The sequence below is a fragment of the Macrobrachium nipponense genome, chromosome 2 (assembly GCF_015104395.2).
Source record: "Macrobrachium nipponense isolate FS-2020 chromosome 2, ASM1510439v2, whole genome shotgun sequence".
Taxonomy (NCBI): domain Eukaryota; kingdom Metazoa; phylum Arthropoda; class Malacostraca; order Decapoda; family Palaemonidae; genus Macrobrachium; species Macrobrachium nipponense.
Window position 1 is genome coordinate 64,620,586 of NC_087201.1, and position 19,868 is coordinate 64,640,453.

Genomic DNA, 19,868 nt, shown 5'->3' on the forward strand with positions numbered 1-19,868 from the left:
ACTGGAACCTCAGTTGTGATCTCCTTTTCTGTAAGAAACAGAAAAATAACAAATAAATCAGTGTCATGACTAGATAATGATGTTTGCTAGTATCATTGCAGACGAACACTGCTTAGATGCAATCTTTTCAACTGACCACTTAATGAGTCGGGTGTAGACGTGACCAAAAATTAGGCAATTTTGTTATTGGCATCGCTTCTTGGCTTTTGCAGATTTTGAAAAAAACGTTTACTTCTAGCTAATAATTTTTTCTTGAAAATTACTTGCGAAACATATTTTTATACAGCTCCGATGAACTTGCATGCATCGAACTACGCTTGCATGTATTATCTGTCCTTGATTTGTAACACACTTGTCAAAATGGCAATTGTAATTGTTATTCATATCATCCCTCTTAATCGACTGAAGAAGGCCTGTGATCTGACAAATAGGCATCTCTATAGTTCTCTTCTACAGGAAGCTAAAAACGAGGAAAGGAAAAGCAAAAAACAAAAAGAAAAAGAAAAAAGAATTTGGGTCAAGGCACGAATGCTTGCCACGAAATTCTTCAAAAACCTTCATCCATCATTCAGACGCGAATTCATTAATTTTCTATTTGCCAAAGGATGTCAGAGTCAAATACAATTCAGCGGTTTAACGCAGAAATGAAACTGAGGACATTGCAGAGGTATTATAAATGATGCGTTTAACTGAAGTTGTTAAATTACAAGTAATGGGTTTTGTAATGTTATCTTCTAAGTATAAAAAGCTTAATTTCGCCCAAAAGCGTTCGACAATTTAAGTTATCAGAGCAATAGGAAATGTCAGTATTTCAATACTCGATTTGCCATGATGCTCGTGTATCTATCGGATGCAGCTGGATGCTCCAGGGCAACAAAATCACAGTCGTGTAGACAAACTGAGTCACAAAGATCATAGTATCATCTTAGGAATATTTGCGAAAAAAATGTGTACCTCTATTTGTATTTAATTTACCTTAACGAACACATTTTAATATGGCTGTTGTAATCATAATTTAGGTATGCTTTTGGACTGATCCACACAATTTTAATTGTTGCCTTATAGCACTACAGTGAGACAATATCCATACGTTAAAAAAGGTAGTCAAAAAATCAGAAAAGGAAATCAATATTTTTTCAAGCCCAGGTCTGAAACCCGCCACCGTCGGCTAATACCGGCTGTCGAGCTCATTGCTTGTGTCAGCAGAGACACCTTGGATGTTCAAGGACACAATTCTAAGTCGATTACGCCACTTAACACTGAATTTGTGCAACGGAGTTGGAATCACCCCGTCGGTGCGCGCGAATGAGTCTGAGTCGCATAGACACTAAGACGCTTTAATCTCCTTCAACTTTAGGTTAAATAAAGCAGAGCAGACCTATCAACTTATTCATTTAGTCCCTGTTATTTGGATCATCTTATCTGTGTAACGCCAGTTTCCTTAAATAAAAAAAAAGCTCACAATAAATAATCAAGGATGTTTATATCAAATCATATGTATGTTATGTAAAAATTTTCATATTAGTCAAGCTGAAATTTATTGTAAAAGAGAATATAACAGATTAAAAACGTAAGATATAAACAGTAGGGAGAACAGACCAGTTTCCGTTAACGTTAGCGAAAACAATCAAGCTACCAATAAAGAAAAGTGCTAAAAGGATTCTTTATATTAAAGATATAATGAAAATAAATATAACATACTCCAGCTTATATAAAAAAAATCTAACCATATAATTATCAACGTAGGAATATTAACATGACCCATGTATATCTAGAGAAAATTAGATTTTTAGAGTTTAGAGACTTTATATATATATATATATATATATATATATATATATATATATATATATATATATATATATATATATATATATATATATGAATAACTTGATCACGAAGTATATAAAACGTGATGCTATGTATAAATAAAGGTTTTTGCCACGAAGGAAAAAAAATGAAAAGCGAGATAGCCAAGCACTTTCGGTCTAGTAAAGGTCTGAGTAAAGGGTCGAACTAGACCGAAAGTGCTTGGCTATCTCGCTTTTCATTTTTTTTTCCTTTGTGGCAAAAACCTATATATATATATATATATATACATATATATATATATATAAATATATATATATATATATATATATATATATATAAATGTGTGCCTGTGTTTGTGTGTATTGATAAACATACATATGCATATTTGGGTACGCTATACATAAAACGCACGCGTAAAAGCTAATTTCCAACACCATTACCAACTAATGCTAAAAGTTTGCCAAACAATGAAAGCTTTTTAACATCATTAAAACTTTGAACTGAATTTTAAATTGGTCGTTCGTCGTTATGCCTATTCCCTCATTAGCCTCGCCTTTCAAAACTATTCTCGGCAAAAGTTTTGGACTTTTGGATCCAACATTCCCACTCCTTCTACGGTGCCATCATATAATCCATATCTACCCACGATGTAAAAAAGCTTCACTGATGAAAATGATTAAATTTTTACGTTTCAGTTATCATTGGCTTCATTTACCAATCATTTCATTAACAATACTCGGAAAGTTGGCGAAAAATGTTTAGGAATGAAATGTCCATATCCAAAATTATTTTTCTCTGATGCGTGAAAGTTGTGTACTATTTAATTCTTATATAAAATATGAAAAAAACTTGGAAAAAAAAAAAATTGTTTAAAATAATTTTTTAATGTAGGTGAGGGAAAAGTGTTTCCTATACAAAGGTTAATTGCTAAAGTAATCCCTTACAAAATCTCAGTCTGTGTCTCCCATACTGGCACAAAGGTGAGAACAATTTTCCATTTTTTCTTTGCGACAACTGATGGTTATGTAGCAGATCGCACATCGATCTTTGTAACTTGCGTGGTTGGTCTCTCTCTCTCTCTCTCTCTCTCTCTCTCTCTCTCTCACGGGGTGCACCAGTCCTCCAGACATCCCCTCATGCATATTGAAATGGCATCGGCCAAGGTGGGGGAGAAAAGGACACAGCGGGGGAGGACCAGTGAGTAAAGCACAGTGAGTCCAGAGAAAACAAGTAAGAAATGTACATAAGTTTCTTCGGTGCAAGAGAGTTTTCTGTACAGTGTATAATGCTCTATGAGCCGTGGCCCATCAAACTCTCAGCCGGTCATGGTGGCCTGTGTTGTTGCGTTACAAGAAGCACGGTCATGGCTAACTTTAACCTTAAATAAAATAAAGCCTATTGAAGCTAGAGGGCTGCAATTCGGTATGTTTGATAATTGGAGAGTGGATGATCAACTTTACAATTTGCAGCCCTCTGGCCTCAGTAGTTTTTAAGATCTGAGGGCGGTCAGAAAAGTGCGGACAGACAAAGCGCGGTTAGTTTTCTTTTACGGAAGACTAAAAATCCAAGAGCTAAGGTTTGTCATTTGGGGTTTTTAATTTATTTTCTAACATCTTACCTTGATGGCTTTATTCTAGGTGAGACAGGAGACGAATCATCTTAACAGGCGAAGAGGCTAATTACAGATTAGTATTGGATAACGACGTCAAATAAAATTACAAAAGTAATTGAAAGTTGCCTTTTATAATGAGCATATTTTGGGGGGATTCCAATACTACAGCTTGTCTCCCCTTTTCTTTAATTCATTAACCACCTTGCTGAAATGCTTAAAATGCTCTTCTAACATTATTATCAGAACGGCTACTATTTCCTTTACCCTTCCCTTCTGAATATTATTTGTTTCTCTGGGTTTTCTACTGCTAGCTATGATGTGTGTTTACCAAACAGCCGCTACTAGTTATAAGAATATTCTTAAAGTAGGTTCATGCAAGTTGGAAGGCTGTATTCGAGTGCACCTAATATTTCGTTCCGAATTTGAAGAACGAAATCTTTTACTGTAATGCAGTTACTGCATTACAGACTGAAATTGTAAACATGACGACCCTGTTGTTTGTTTTTACATAATTCATTTATAATATAGAACAACAACGATAAAAAATGGTCTTAGGTTTTCCATCTTCTCTCATTTACGTGAACTGTCTTAATTTGCTTTTCTATATGAGATAACGAAATATGGCTCATTACTTCAATTCATTAATTCTCCATCAAAATACGTAAATGTGACACGCTGCAGTTAAATTATACGTTGAAACATTCTCTACAGAGGACAAACATTATTCCAAGTAATATATAGCTATTGTTAATATGTCTTCACCTTTATTTCGAATTAGGTGTCTCATTTTGTGAATATATCTTAAACTTAGGATATAACAATTTATAGGATACTCTGTTGATATGGGTTGAAAATTAAAGTGAACTTTTTTTGTGTGAAAAAACCCATATTCGTTGTTTTAATCTTTGCGACCAATTTATTGTAAATTATTTCATTTATATTTGGAGCTAAATTTAACTGCTCATATAAGTTATTTAGTAAAATAAAGTTAATATCAGTTGACTTATCTAGAATCTTCTCCACAATGCACAGTTATACTATAAATTTTATGGAATAATAGGTTTCGCATTAAACTTCCATTTCAATGAGGGAATAGAATTGAATACCTTATGTTAAGCTACAACTAATTTAAACGTCTTTCATCCAGGCGAAAACCTGTGATAATAGAGTCCTCCCTTGGAGTCCTCCAGAGTCACTGGTTCTCAAACTGGGTCTGCAGTCCTCTGGGGGACCGCTAGGACGTCCCAGGGGGACAGCAAAAGGGTCACCAAATCCTATTGTTATAATTATCATCCCCACACGTAGGCTATAATTAGGATTACTCTCACCATACGGTTTGCCATTTAATATATGCTACCAAATGTTCTTTAGCTTGTGGAATTCAGTCAAAACACAAAAAAGATTTATTCTTTACCACAGTTTGTATCTCTCAGTAGTTTTCCTATGAAACAATAAAATGGTGAAAGAAAAAGGCAAAAATCGCCAGACATTATTGCGCCATTCACTGCTAAGCATTAGTAATCTCTCGTTTGTTTTCTACATAATACAAAGAAAGTGCTTCTGATTTTGAAAGACTCTTATTGCAGTAATGTAGCTTTCCAAAGAGAAAGTACTAAAGAGAGTTTTCATCCTACGTGAAGAAATGCAGTAATTTTTGGTCCACACTAAGCCAGACATCCACGCAAAATTCTTTTATTCTGTTTTCTTATACCTATGCCTGTTAGTTTTGGTAGACATATTTGAATCCACGAATTCCCTCAATTTGTCTCTTGCAAGGAAACGAGATCACAGTACTCCATTACCAAGAAAAAAAAATGACTGCTTTCAAAACCAAATTCGATTTGTGGCACTCTAAGCTAGAGAAGAATAATTTGGTCACATTGCCACAATTAAATATACAGATGAGAATGAGCTTAACGTTGAAGACGATATCATTGAGTAGATGACACAACATGTATCACTTCTTAGTGAAGAAATAACTCACTATTTGCCTAACCTTCAAAATTTGGAAAAATACTGACAGTTTATCAACAACCCCTTTGTACTCTCTAATAGCGATCTGCCTTTGGAGGATTATTTAATACAAGGAAAATTTTTTGAAATAATTAATGATGTAGGTGCAAAACATATTTTCCGTGAAATGTGATGTAGGGATTTTTGGACTGAAATGGCGCAGAGTCCTATCCCGGTGTTGGAAGATGGCTCTGAAACTGCTGATTCCATTTGCAGCCACATATGAGTCAGCGTTTTCCTCGCTACCTGCCATCATAACAAAATCCCGAAACAGATTAGAAGCAACAAATGACATGAGAGTTGCACTGGCCAAAACAAAGCCAAGGCTTGAATTGGTTCAGGCAAAGCAAATGAACCCATCCAATTGAACATACATTTGATAACTAGGGTTGACATTTTCTGATTATGTAGGTTTTGACCAAAAAACGTTTTTGTTCTATATAGGTTGCATTTTCTTAGTAATTAACTAGTTGTCAAATAAAAAAAGAAGTTTTTGCTAAAGTAGATTAAGGTTTCCATTTTTTAATGTGTAATCTGGTTTCCGAAAAAATAGTTTTGTTTCAGTACCTCAATGCTACCATTTTCTGAATCTATAATTGTTTGATAAAAATGCCTTGTAACCGTACAGTATATTTCGTAACGTCAATAGTAATTAATTTAAGAAAGGTCCGCCGAGCAATCCAAATTTTGTAAAGAGACCACCACGTAGAAAATCTCACAATAGTTTGAGAACCACTGCTACAGAGAGAGAGAGAGAGAGAGAGAGAGAGACAGACAGACAGACAGACAGACAGACAGACAGACCGACTGACAGACAGAGGGAGGGAGAAAAAAAAGTGGATCGTATTTATAAGAAAAAAAAAATTAGTTGTCCCAAACCTATATTTCATTTATAAACCAAGTGACTTTTCCCTTCCAGAGAGAGAGAGAGAGAGAGAGAGAGAGAGAGAGAGAGAGAGAGAGAGAGAATATAGTGGTTCGTATTTATAAAAAAAATCAAAATAAGCTGTCTTAAACCAATATTTCATTTATAAACCGAGTGACTTTTCACTTCCTGAGAGAGAGAGAGAGAGAGAGATAGATAGATAGATAGAGAGAGAGAGAGAGAGAGAGAGAGAGAGAGAGAGAGAGAGAGAGAGAGTTATTGCTTTATGTCGTCTGGCTGATGAGGTAAAATTCAATTTATGATCGGATCAAATCTGACGACGAGGTGAAGGAAGGCCTTCTTTCAGGCTTCCTTAATCCTGTTTCAGGAGGATTAGGATGAGGACTTCATTCCATTTCAACGGCTCTCTCTCTCTCTCTCTCTCTCTCTCTCTCTCTCTCTCTCTCTCTCTCTCTTTCTTTCGGAAGAAAGGAGCACATTTCCTTCCACTCACACTTATGACACTTCTGAGTTTGGCAGAAATTGAAAGAACCTTCTGTGCATTCGTATGTTTCTCTAAAGGACCAAGTTTCACTTTGGCCTGGTCTGTCTTTATCAAATGTTGTCGTGACATATTCCAGATTCTCTTCTTGTGTGGGTCTTTTGCTGTCCTGGGGTAATCCTGGTCGGTGCTCCACTCATTAATTTGTGTCCTTATTATGTGGATTAAGATACTCTTTCATGTGGTATAATTTCACTGAAGGATGAGAACTTCAACAATTTGTCCTGTTGTTACCTTTTCCTCACAACACAGCAGGGAATATGACAGGCTTCTCTATTTGGTGTATACAGGCGGGTAGACATGTCATTTCTGTAAACGTTTCCTCCACAGCAAACAAGGATTTGCTTGCTATGTTGAGCCTCGTAGCATTCTCTCTGCCACTTCAAAAACTAATTTTCAAGCAGCACTTTAAGCAGGAGAAAATATTTATGTAGGCTAGGAACCATAAACTTTAATTGCCTTTCTTCAGTCATAATCTTAAATTATGCTGTCATCACTGAATATAATAGTCTCCCATGCTTGATGTATACAGGATATTTTTTGTCCACGTGTGTTTACATAAAATGTTTATCACTGTTGTTTAGGGTAATCTACATTTAGTTCAATTAACAACATTGACTATCATTGGTCTGCCTAAACTAAGAGCACATATTTTTGATTATATATATATATATATATATATATATATATATATATATATATACTATTATATATATATATATATATATATAATATATATATATATATATATAATTCAAAAATGTTTACCCACCTGTTGTTTAGGATAATCTACATTTAGTTTTTTTTTGTAGCTCAGTTAACAACATTGACATCATTGGTCTGCCTAAACTAGAGCACTATATTTTTGTATATAGATATATATATATATATATATATATATATATATATATAATATATATATATATATATATAGAGAGAGAGAGAGAGAGAGAGCGAGAGAGAGATAGAGAGAGAGAGAAGAGAGAGTATATGTGTGTATGAGTCTGTGGTTATAAGTATCTCTGCTAGCAAAAAGTATGTTACATGAGTATGCAAAATATATTATGTGCTATTTATTATCAAGATACAGTATATGACTGAATTTTCAGATTCACAGAATCAAAAATATTGATTGTAAATGATAAGCACTTTATATTTGTTCCTATGAAAGATGTAGCCTAATGGTCGAGTCATTAAATTTATTTAGAAAGTGAGAAAAATGTCTCTCACTTACTCCATCACTTACTTAAAATGAAGCATTCCAAGCGGGTCGTGATCCATTCCCGTCCTCAGGACGAAAATATTTGAGCTGATGCGTTTCCAACCCCTGCTTGCTTAGTGTCACAACAGGAACGGCCATCAATAAGCGCTTATTCACAAGAGGCTTAGAGAGATGTATCCGGAAAACCTCACCAGCGAAGAGACTTGTCTAGAGAGCTTCGTCTCAGCTAATGGGAAACTGAACGTGTCGTTTTATGATTGAAAACGGTTTCGTTCCTTTTAGGGGATTTGTAAAATTGGTTACTGGCTGTTTGCTTTAAATCATAATTATTTTACAAGCTTGTTGGCACGCGTTACGCACTCTGGAACTCGGCACTGCTAGCTCCCCTACCCTCCCGATCCCTTACCTACACAGCCCCGCCCGGGGCGGACAAACCAGTTTGCATGGAGTGAGTGGCTGTGTCATGTCTCCCCTACGGATAGCAGGCTGAGTCACTTGACACAGCCACCCTGGGAAAGACAAGCAAGGTCAGATCCACTTGGATTCTATTATTGTAGATATGAAATACCTCGATATACCCTGACCATATTTGTGGATATCAAACTTCTAAAAAAGAATAATTCTTGATTAGACACTGAAGCAATGTGGTTTCTCGAGGTAACTATTGCTGGAGGAAATGCAATTCACTAAGATCCCCTGTAACCTGCTAATCGCGTTGGTAACGAAAGTAGGTTGCTCATTGTTTTTAACAGCTTCATTTCATATTGAGAAAAAAAGGTCCATGTTAAAAAAAAATAAATAAATAAAAGACTGAAAACGACAAAGATTCAGCTAGGCTACGAAGAGATAACATAATAAAAGGGAAGAATTCGTTATAAATACCAAATTCGGCAAAATTCCGTATTAAATGTACATTTGGTTCAAAATAAGATAAATAGTTTTCTAAATTAGTATTGTCATTTAGGCTTCTGAAACTTGTAATATGTTTTATAAATTTTTTTGAGAGATGAATAGTATTAAATTTTTTCGTTCAGGATTTACAAAAATAGCAACGTTTTATTAACTTTTCCTCTTCTTACTTCTTATTTCTAACTGATACGATAGAAGTTTCCGTTGGGCAATAGAAACTCAGTTTGAGGGGCAACCATATTAGGAGCATAGAAAAGGTGTCTAAGATCTCATTACTGACCGAATGATTAAGATCTTTAAAAATCCATATTACCACAAGTTTTCAGATTAAAAAAGATGAGTTCATATATGACAATATGTTCGGTAAGCCGTAGTGAACGTTCCCGTGCCAGACGTTGATAGCTAAATCAGTCCATGAAAATATATGTTAAGAACAAGGCCCTCATAACTTCATGATGAAGTGACGGTCGTCCCATCTTTAATGTTACGAAACGCAAACAACATTAGACTGAACGACGTCTGTTGCAAGAGCACCCTTTGACATGCAAGACTTCATTGTAGTAATAAAAGCATAACATTAAATACATGTCTGAGAAATCATGCTGCAAGATTCATGCAAATTTAATGCTTTCTCCCCCTCGAAACTTCTTTGCTGTAACTACAGTCAAAGTTTCTAACTTTACTTAGTTTGGTGATCAAGTTAACAATATTGCTACTTCACAAAGAATGGGTACTTTCTAGTAAACCATACTATTTTGAAACAACGGTAGAGACGCCTACAACCCGAGATATATAAGAGGATAAAATGAAAAAGTCATTACAAACCTTGAAAACAGTCCTTATACTTTCATCTCTAAGCAAGGTTTCTCTATCGCCAATCAAAACCCTCTTTTGCACATAGTACAAACCATAATGTTTGTTTTTTAACAGCTGGGAAAAGAGAAAAATATTTTAAAAACGAAGAAAAAAATTCCTTTTTACCGCAACATTTGTTATAAGGATGAGAATTATAAACGATATCTTTCTATAACTCAATGAAGCAGGAAACAATAAGCATCTTAGGGATAGTAATTCAAATAGATACAAGTGCCAACTGATTCTTAATGATCAGGATAACTGCACAAAATAGATAAACTGCGAGAAAATATTTTCTATTTTGGATATTTTTCATATTTACGTAGGGCCTTTGATGTTCATAGCGGAAAACAAGGGCCATAGAAAGTCGTCTTTCACAACCAAAAGCTCAAAGGTTATATACTTTTTATTTCACTTGAACTGCCGATGAAAACCGAAGCGAACAAACGCAAGTGAAATGTTTCGTTGAAATATTGATACCGTAAACAGATTCTGTCTGAGATAGTTTCATGTCAGCAACACCATTGTTTTGAAGAGAGAGAGAGAGAGAGAGAGAGAGAGAGAGAGAGAGAGAGAGAGAGAGAGAGAGAGAGAGAGCTGAGGCTCTTTCTACGCTTTTTCTGATAGATATTTCTAGTTTTGTTTCGCGAAATTAATCACAAACAGTGCAGTTATTGAAGACGAGTATCACATTTTATGTTGCTCTAGAACAGGGGGTTTCAACATTTTCTCCCATGTAGCCTTTCGGGTATTCTTTGTGTCAGCCATGTACCCCTTCCTCATTGTTAAAAGTGAAAAAAGAAAAAAAACGCACTAAACATTCCCCTGTTCAAATTGGAAACAGTTCAGTGAATTGACTACAATGAATCACTCTATATCCGTCCTACCATTAACAGTAATATAGTAAGTAAACATAAACGTTTCAATTGAAAATTGTCACAAAAGAAAATATCATAACTCTTTAACAGTGACTGCGCAAAAAAAATGCATAATTAGGGAAAGAACTGAAAAAAAAATCGCTACATCTGTTACCAAGGGATTTAGTGCTCTTCCTTAACTAGTTTAGTCAGCCGAGGAGCAGTTTTAGCTAAGCTACATCGAAGGTCGGCTTCCACATTCAGTCGAGATCTTAATTTCGATTCTATAACCAGTAAGTTGGACAATCCAGTTCACACAAATATGTTGATGGGAAAGCAAGAGAGCGCGGAGAGGTTCCTCTGCGACTTGTGGATATGACTTGCTTATTTCACACCAGACCCTGAATAAAGATTTTTTTCTCATAGTGATCACGAGCACTGGAGTCATTCACAAAGTCAATAAATTCCTCCTGAATGCATTATTAACGGATGCAACATCTGTACAGAAAGGGTCTCTAGTTAGCTTTAAATTGGCTTCAGAAGCATCTGGAAAGTATCTCTTGAATTCGTTTTGCAAAGGGGAAAGATGTTCCGCTATTAAATTTATCATCTGATGTACAGTAGAGGAGTCCTGCTTATCAGCAAGTGTTTCAAACATGTCAAAATTTCCTTTCCTTAATTTTGTTTACCACTGTTCTAGTTTAATTAGAAAACTCTTCACTGTGTCAACAGCGTCAGTTACAACAACATCAGCTCCTTGCAATACTCGTGCAAGTCAGCAGATGGTCAGTCATGCGGTCTAAAGCACCTATCGGCCCATACTCCTTAACGACCAGTGGGCAAGGGCATACTCCCTGACACCCCTTGCGTACCCCAGGTGTAAAGCCCCTGCTCTAAAAAGTATGCTTTTATGGCAGTTTTCTAAGCCAAGCCTAAAAATGAATTATATTGTATATTTATATTTTACTTCCATGTTCAGCTATTAATATCGTATATTAACATGACAAATAAAATTCGTAGACCACTTGCCTGTCTTAGTAGACATATCAATTCACTTTAGTTATTGCCTTATGCTCAAGGTACACAATTAAGTCCTTTCTCCAAGGAAATAATAGGTAATACCTGCAGAATGAACCCTTATGCAATAAAAATTTTACAGCATTAGACGTGTCATATACTATCTGCATGAAAGGTTTAGTAAGAGTGTGTGGCGAAAACTCCTAGACACACTGTGCCTTTAAATTAAAGAAGGATACACACAGACAGCTGCAACATCATCACTACGAGTAGAGATACTTTTCAAATCATCTGCAATTGTTGCACCTTCTTAGACAGTTATTATTAATCCTGTGAAATGAATCATCTGACTTAAATTAGGTTATTTACTCTGTTCCAAGTACTTTTCGTGTTAATAAATCAAATCAAAATATACTGGTAAATCCTTAGACTGCACGCAATTATGTAGATTCTAAACCTATTCTTGTAATGTTGTTTTTAGCTCTGAAGGCAATAGTTCTGAATTAAGTAACGTATCTAGTTCAACTCTGGCTGTAATGGTCGCTGGAGAAGACTGATGGCTTTAAAATTCTAATGAATCAAGTGCTTTAGAGATATGATAGAATTCTCCGGGCAGGAATTATTCAAACTAAAGCGAGTGGACCCCAATTCAAATACTGAAACATCACCACGATGCATTAATCAATCGAAGCGCGGATGTCATTTTATTTGTTGGTTTATAGTGGGATATAATTTATGCGACATATAAGGAGAATGATCGTATGATTTATGCTTTGTAAAACATTATGACATAAAATTTTATACCGTAATTTATATTTTTTCATAGAAATTTTTAATTTTTAATTGAAATGATTCATTATTTACAAAATATTTTTTTCTAGAAAATGTGTCTACAACTAGAATATCAAAATGCCTCCGTATGCTATTTAATCACTGGCCTTGGTGTGTTATGGGATTCCATAATATCAGTGTAACACCATTCATCTTTTTCTAGAAGTCTATTCTCATCTATCAGTCTTTATCATTCATAATTATTTTCCCTCTCTCCAAACTTTTTTCTTTCAAACTGATAATTTATCAAAGAATGTATCAGGAAAAAGTTTTCCTCCATCGTTCGTTGTTTTTTATTATTATCCCTTATTTATTTAATCTCTAAAAGAACTCAATAATGAACAAGAAAATTATGAAAATTGGCCACACCATTTTAATCACTCAAAATGCTTTCCTGTTAAAAGGAAGAGTCTGGGGAAAGAAAAGTAGATGAGAGAAAGAGAAGAGAAAGTGAGGGATAAGATTGTGGAGAGGGACGAAGGAGAACCTGGAACATAATCGCTGTATCGAACCTACTTCATACAGATCTCTTTAAAATTCCCTTTTTAATGAACCTCGGAAGCAGGTATCTGTAACGTAAGACCATTAGACGAAAAATGTTCAGAGCAACTCAGGTTTCTCCAGCAAACTGGTCGTCTCTTGGCTGTCTATAAACGCAGTGATAGTTGCCCATAAAACAGGCTGGAAGGCTGATTGACTCCTAAACCAGTTAATTTCATATCTGATCGAGATTTCATTATATTTCGTAAACTGCCCTCATTCTTAGTGCAGTTGTTTGAAGAAACCCTTAGGACGAAAGCGAATAATCTGTTAACGCGGAATTTTAATTAAAGCTCCGTATTGCATACTGAAATCAATGTGTTTTTCATCAGTTAAACTATTAGTTAGATTTCCATAGATATGATTTCGTTTTATGAAGCTTTTGCTTACGCCTCTTCGTTGATAATTTGTGTCTTACTAAGATTCATCACTAATTAATAATTTAATAAAGCTGGATGCTCACTATTCCTATACTCTGTTTTTTTTCATCCGTCCATCCGCCTGTGGTGTTTTTGTATGGTAACACTGCGTCTCGGGCTTTAGATAGTTACATTCAGCTTACATTCAACGATTATAATAATATCCTATTTCGAATATTAACGGTGTAATTCGCATACAGTAAATTATTAAAACACTTTTCAGTTGCAAATGTACACCCAGATATCCTTTTATTTACCTAAAACTTACACATTGTGTAACTATCTAAAGCCCAGGACGCAGTGTTACCCTACAAAAACACCACAGGTGGATGGACAGATGAAAAAACAGAGCATAGTTGACTTTTACTTTCCTATCGAGTCCTTTGATTCAGTGCAACTCTTCATTTCGAGGTAAATGTTGCTTTTGTAAAAATAGAACAAGGTGAGATCTGACCTCCAGCTTACTCGGGACATGTGTAAGATTCCCCTCACGCACAAGTCGTAAACATCATATTCCTAACTTTTCACGCGAATTAAAACGTGCTAAAATCTAATCAAATAGAGCCTTGTTTCACCAACGAAAATTAGAAAAATACCATATATTTTGTTAGAAATAATTTGTCTGTATTGTTTAACGTACACATTATTTATTTTTTACATTTTCATTCTGATAAATAAATCATAAATATCCTATTCTCAAATTCCTGCATATCTAACTCAACGCGAAACACCCTTTTCAAACATTTTTATGCTCTTCCATGGACCTCTCCTACCCCCAACAACAGCAACAACAACAAAGAAGTTTATTGGCTTACTCCCCGGGTAAACGAAAATGTATGCATTTCCCATTTTTAAAGGGAGTGGCTGACGTGAACATAAAAGAGGAATTCCTTCCTATTCTTGTCGGGAAGGGCGAATATTTTTCTCTCGTCTTAGCCAATATTAGTATGTCAAATGAGATTCCCTTTCTAACTGAGGTTTCACGTTCAGAATTTAAATCTATTCGACATAATTCTGCAGAATGAAGAATAAACTTTTGTAATCTAAAGTTTCACGAAGTTTAACAAGTCCGAGAAAACGCTGCCTGTCAGTCGACGAAACTTTCTTCTGAGATTTTTATACTAATCCCTATACTTAGGCACAAATCCGTCCAGAAAAAGTCTGTTTGATTAATACTGCAATGAATAACACGTTCAGAGTATAAATAAGTCCTTTTCGAACGGTATTCTTTTAGTTTCCATATCGAGATTTTAATATTGAGGTTTAATACCTCTTCGGTGAATAAATTTTGAAAGATTAATCGTTTCTTATTTTGTCTAAGTTTTAGATTTTTCAATTTTTCGTTACGCAAAAGATTTTCTGAGTACTTTGTAAACATAGATTTATATAGATGCTGGGCAATTAGGATATAGGTGAAATGAGTTGAGAATAAGTGGGAGAAGAATTTGCTATATTTCAATAGCTTCCCAAGATGAAAACGGTATTCCTTCCTTACCTTATCCTTTCATGTGCTGCTATCTGTGTATAACAGATGTTTCCCTTTATCGGGATTCTTATGCGTTTTAGGTTTAGCACTGAGAACATTTTCCTATTCTGTTCCAACCAGCAAATATATCCCGTCAAAATGCAACATTCTTCAAAGGAATTGCGGATCATCTCTTTACTAAGTCTGGCAACCATGGGGAATAATCCCTTTCCTACTAAATTTGGCACCAAGTACATTTGTCATCGAACTAGATAAAAGATGAGGTATGCTCTGGAGGTATGAGCTCGCAAGAATGTTTTATTTTACTTGAAAGTCAGTCTAGTATATATATATATATATATATATATATATATAGTATATATATATATATATATATATATATATATATATATATATATATATATATTCACCTATATATGTATGTGTATATATATATATATATATATATATATATATATATACATACTATAGGTGAATATTGTAACTTATAATACGAATTAACAAAGCCATATTAATTTAAGTTAGTTTAGGAAAAGTACATACGCGCAAGACTCACATGAGATATGAGGGTGAGGTTTGTAGAATTTGGATTTCGCTTTTGCAGAATTTAATTTCGTTGTTCACCCAACTTAAACGAATAAACAAATATAAATTTTGGATTAGAATAGACAGCCACTAAGGAATAGATTTTTCTATTTCTTATGTTCGGTTATGTCTTTTCAGTGAGATTTGGATTAATCAGCAGATCATTCTTACGTGAGTTAAGGATTTGTACTTCACAGCACATTGGTATAGAATTCAATCCTTTAGGGAAATGGAAATTACACGAATAGATACCACCATGATTAAGATAGTAAAAAGATCAATCTTTTAGGTATTTACCTGCGACATACGGTAAGGCTGGTATGTTGTTTAATTAGAAATCTGAAACTCACGCAAAGAAATAACAAAGCGGATATATCATCGTCGAATAAAAAGATAATTACAACGGAAGTTTTCCATTCTGATTTCTAGAAGTAAAAGTGTTCTTGTTACAATATAAACTAAGATGTTTTTATAAGTGCGTTATTTAACAGAAAGCCAGACGCTTAAGGTATTCTTCGAAGAGATAACAACATGCATCTCTTAAAGAGAAGAATTAAGTAGATGTTTTCGTATAACAGCTTTTGAGAAATACTTAATATGTCCTAAACCTTTCCTGTTTACATGTAATCTGAATGACTCGCATATCGGTAATTCTTCGTATCGTAAATGCGATTGTGTCCATTTTTCACTCATTGTCTAAATATGAGCATTTTGTCAGCGCATTATGCATTGTTGTTACTTTCACTTTCTTATATCTTATAGGTTTACAGTTGCTTCATTGTAACATTACATTTGTCTGTTCATCAATCTATGTGTATATATCAATAACAATAATGATATATATATGTATATATATATAATGTAAGTTGTATAATTTTGTATATATATATATATATATATATATATATATATATATATATATATATATATATAATATATAAATATATATATATATATATATATATATATATATATATATATATATATATAAATATATATATATATATATATATATATATATATATTATATATATATATATATATATACGTAATATATATATATAATATATATATATATATTATATATATATATATATATATATATATATATATATATAATATATAAGTTTACAGTTGTTTCATTGTAACATTTGTCTGTTCATGCAATCTATGTATATATCAATAAACAATTAATGATAGATAATGTATATATAATGTATGTGTATATTTTGTATATATATATATATATATAATATATATATATATATATATATATATATATATATATATATACAAAATATACACATACATTGTATATACATATATATCATATTGTTATTGATATATACATAGATTGATGAACAGACAAATGTTACAATGAAACAACTGTAAACCTATAAAATATAAGAAATATATATATATATATATATATATATATATATATATATATATATATATATATATATATATATATATATATACACACGTATGTATATGTACATATTAAAGCGTATCATTAAAATTGCCAGTTTTTCACTTTAATTGTTCCCTGTTGACCCGGTTACTTTAATTCAGCAGACAATCCTTCTGTAATGGCACACTTCCATGTTTTTTGGTGGTTAAGCTCTGTCAACGTTATCTTTTTTAATGATTCATATATAAACGTCAGCTATGTGCAGTTATATAATACCGTATTTGTGGAATCCAAATGAACAACATTTATAACGGTATTATGTTTAATGTTTTGTTCGTCCCCCCAACGAGCTGCATTGAATTTACTAATAATTTAGGAACTATAATCATTCAAATATTATCGATAGCCATTTTTCTTTGGTTGTTGTATTTGTATAAAGCAGGAATCACATGATTTTATTTTAAGTATACAACGCAAGCGCAAAAATAATTACTTATATTCTTTAATTTATAAAACTTACAGTGTTTTCCTGATGCTCGCACGTTTTCACGAACAGTAGGATCTCAAACCAGTTACAGCAAAGTAAGTATGATTGTCTGCAATTCAGATTTAATACTAAAGTACCACTTCAATTCTATTGATAAAAAAAAATTGAGCTAGGAAGGGAAGATGAAAAAGCGAAGGTACACGTCGCAATTACAAACAGATTACGAGATTTTTTTTGTAATAGCTAAAATGATTTTGCAAACAAGATAGAATTTGAACATTTATAAGACTTCATTCGATTTCTTAAACCTGTTGACTTAGGATATCCGCTGTTTTAGTACTTTGCATTTTTATTGTCTGGCGAGTTTAGATTTTTATTAACTTGTAGACTAACAAGGAATAGGAATTATTTTTTCTTAATAAAGGAGATCGTTCTCCTTCAGTTTTAAAGTTAAATTTACAGATACTTTATTTGCGACTTACCCAGATATTTTGCCCTTTTATTGGATGAATTTCCGTTTATTCTCAGTCTTTGGCCCACATGTAAGGTTTTCAGTTTTCTGTATAAGAAAACTAATGAGAGGGCTATTTGGCTGTCCGTCCGCTCGTTCTCTGTCCGACCTCAGATCTTAAGAATTACTGAGGCTAGAGGGCTGCAAACTTGTATGTTGATCATCCACCCTCCAACCATCAAATATACCAAATTGCAACCCTCTAGCCTCAGTAGTATATTTTTTTTTATTTATTTAAGGTTAAAGTTAGTCTTAATCAAACGTCTGAAACTGCTATAGTTACCAACAACACAGGGTCACTGCTGCAAGTTTCATGGGCCGAGGCTGAGAGTTCCCTGGGCCGTGGCTGAGTTTTCAAACAGCATTATACGCTGTATACAGAACACTCAATTGCGCCGAGGAATCTTCGGGACGTTTTTTACTTTTTTTTTTTATTAATAATATCAAATATTACAGTTCAGTCCTCAATTCATCACCGAGAGACAAAGATAAGGAAAAAAAGAGATAGAGATTGAATAGTGAATTCATATTCAGCTCAGTGATCTCGATGAATTATAAAATCTTCACTCTTCATGTGGTATCGGTCGCAAAATGAGTTTCCTGCTCCTTCTAGATACACGCTATTCCCCACTATCGACTTGCAGACGTAACTCATTACCAAATCCCTTTTTATACTCTAATTTCCTTTTTACGTGAGTTACCGTTCAATAACATACTGGGAGAAGAGGGAAAATTTTCTGTTGCATCTTTCGTACCTCCTGGCAGCTCCAAGTTATTTTCAAAAATATTTCTCGTAACATCTTTCACTTTGAACTGACGTTTTGTTTCTCTCTTATGTCCTTATCTGGTATAGTCCGACCAGCTCAATCAACCTCAAGGAAAACCGCCGCTTGAGGGGAAGTTAAGTTGAAGAAAGACAGGTAAAGAGGTCGTGTTGGAGGTGGGGGGGAGCAGTGGAGATGCAGTAGATAAGAAGGGAAACTGTGGTCTGGTCACTTAATTCTTGGATTCAGCATAGAACGAAAAATTGTCGCAAAATGTTTGCATGGCCATAGGTGGAAGTGAGAATTATACTTTACTTTCCCACTGAAATACACATTGTCTACAATCTGGCTCTTTCTAACAAAAAATAGCATATCAGAGTAAATATGTAGCCATGTATCTCAACATCGTCCAGTGATATCGCCCTCTGAACGACACAGTGACAAATTGTCGCGCAATTTCTTTATGACTTGCCGATCTCGGATAGTAGAAAGATGAGAAATTTTCTTGAGTGACCTACTAAAAATACCCATTTTCTACGATAAGAACTGGTGCGTTTTGTATGAAAAATGTCAAATCAATGTAAATAATATGTATCTATGTATCTCGATATTTTGAACTCGTCATAGTCGTATCACAATTGTCCTGTGCCAACTAGTATACATATATTTTGTACTTATTGACACATTTTTACTGTGCCTTTTCAGGAAAGTAAAACCATATAAGTGTAGGTAACAGTTCGTAACAATTCGACAGCTTTACCCATGCCATAAACCATCGTCACTTGTGAGTGTAGTTCTGGAGTCTGGTCCAGGAGAATTTCTTGTAACGTGTGTGAGTGTGACGCGACGTAACGCATCTCCTTTCGGATTTCATTTCCTTCTAGTGTATTTAAGCAATTGCAATGTCGTAGGGGGGGATGTCAACAATTGAGTACCGAGAGAGAGGGACTCAAACAAACAGTAAACGTCTTGCCTGGGATATCAGCGATGCCTGTTCTAGGTAAGGTTTGTTTTCTCTCGTGATTACTATTTTTCATAACTATGATAATAAATATATATAGTAAGACCAGCACACTTGATTTTACTGCAGCAATTTGTTATCCGACT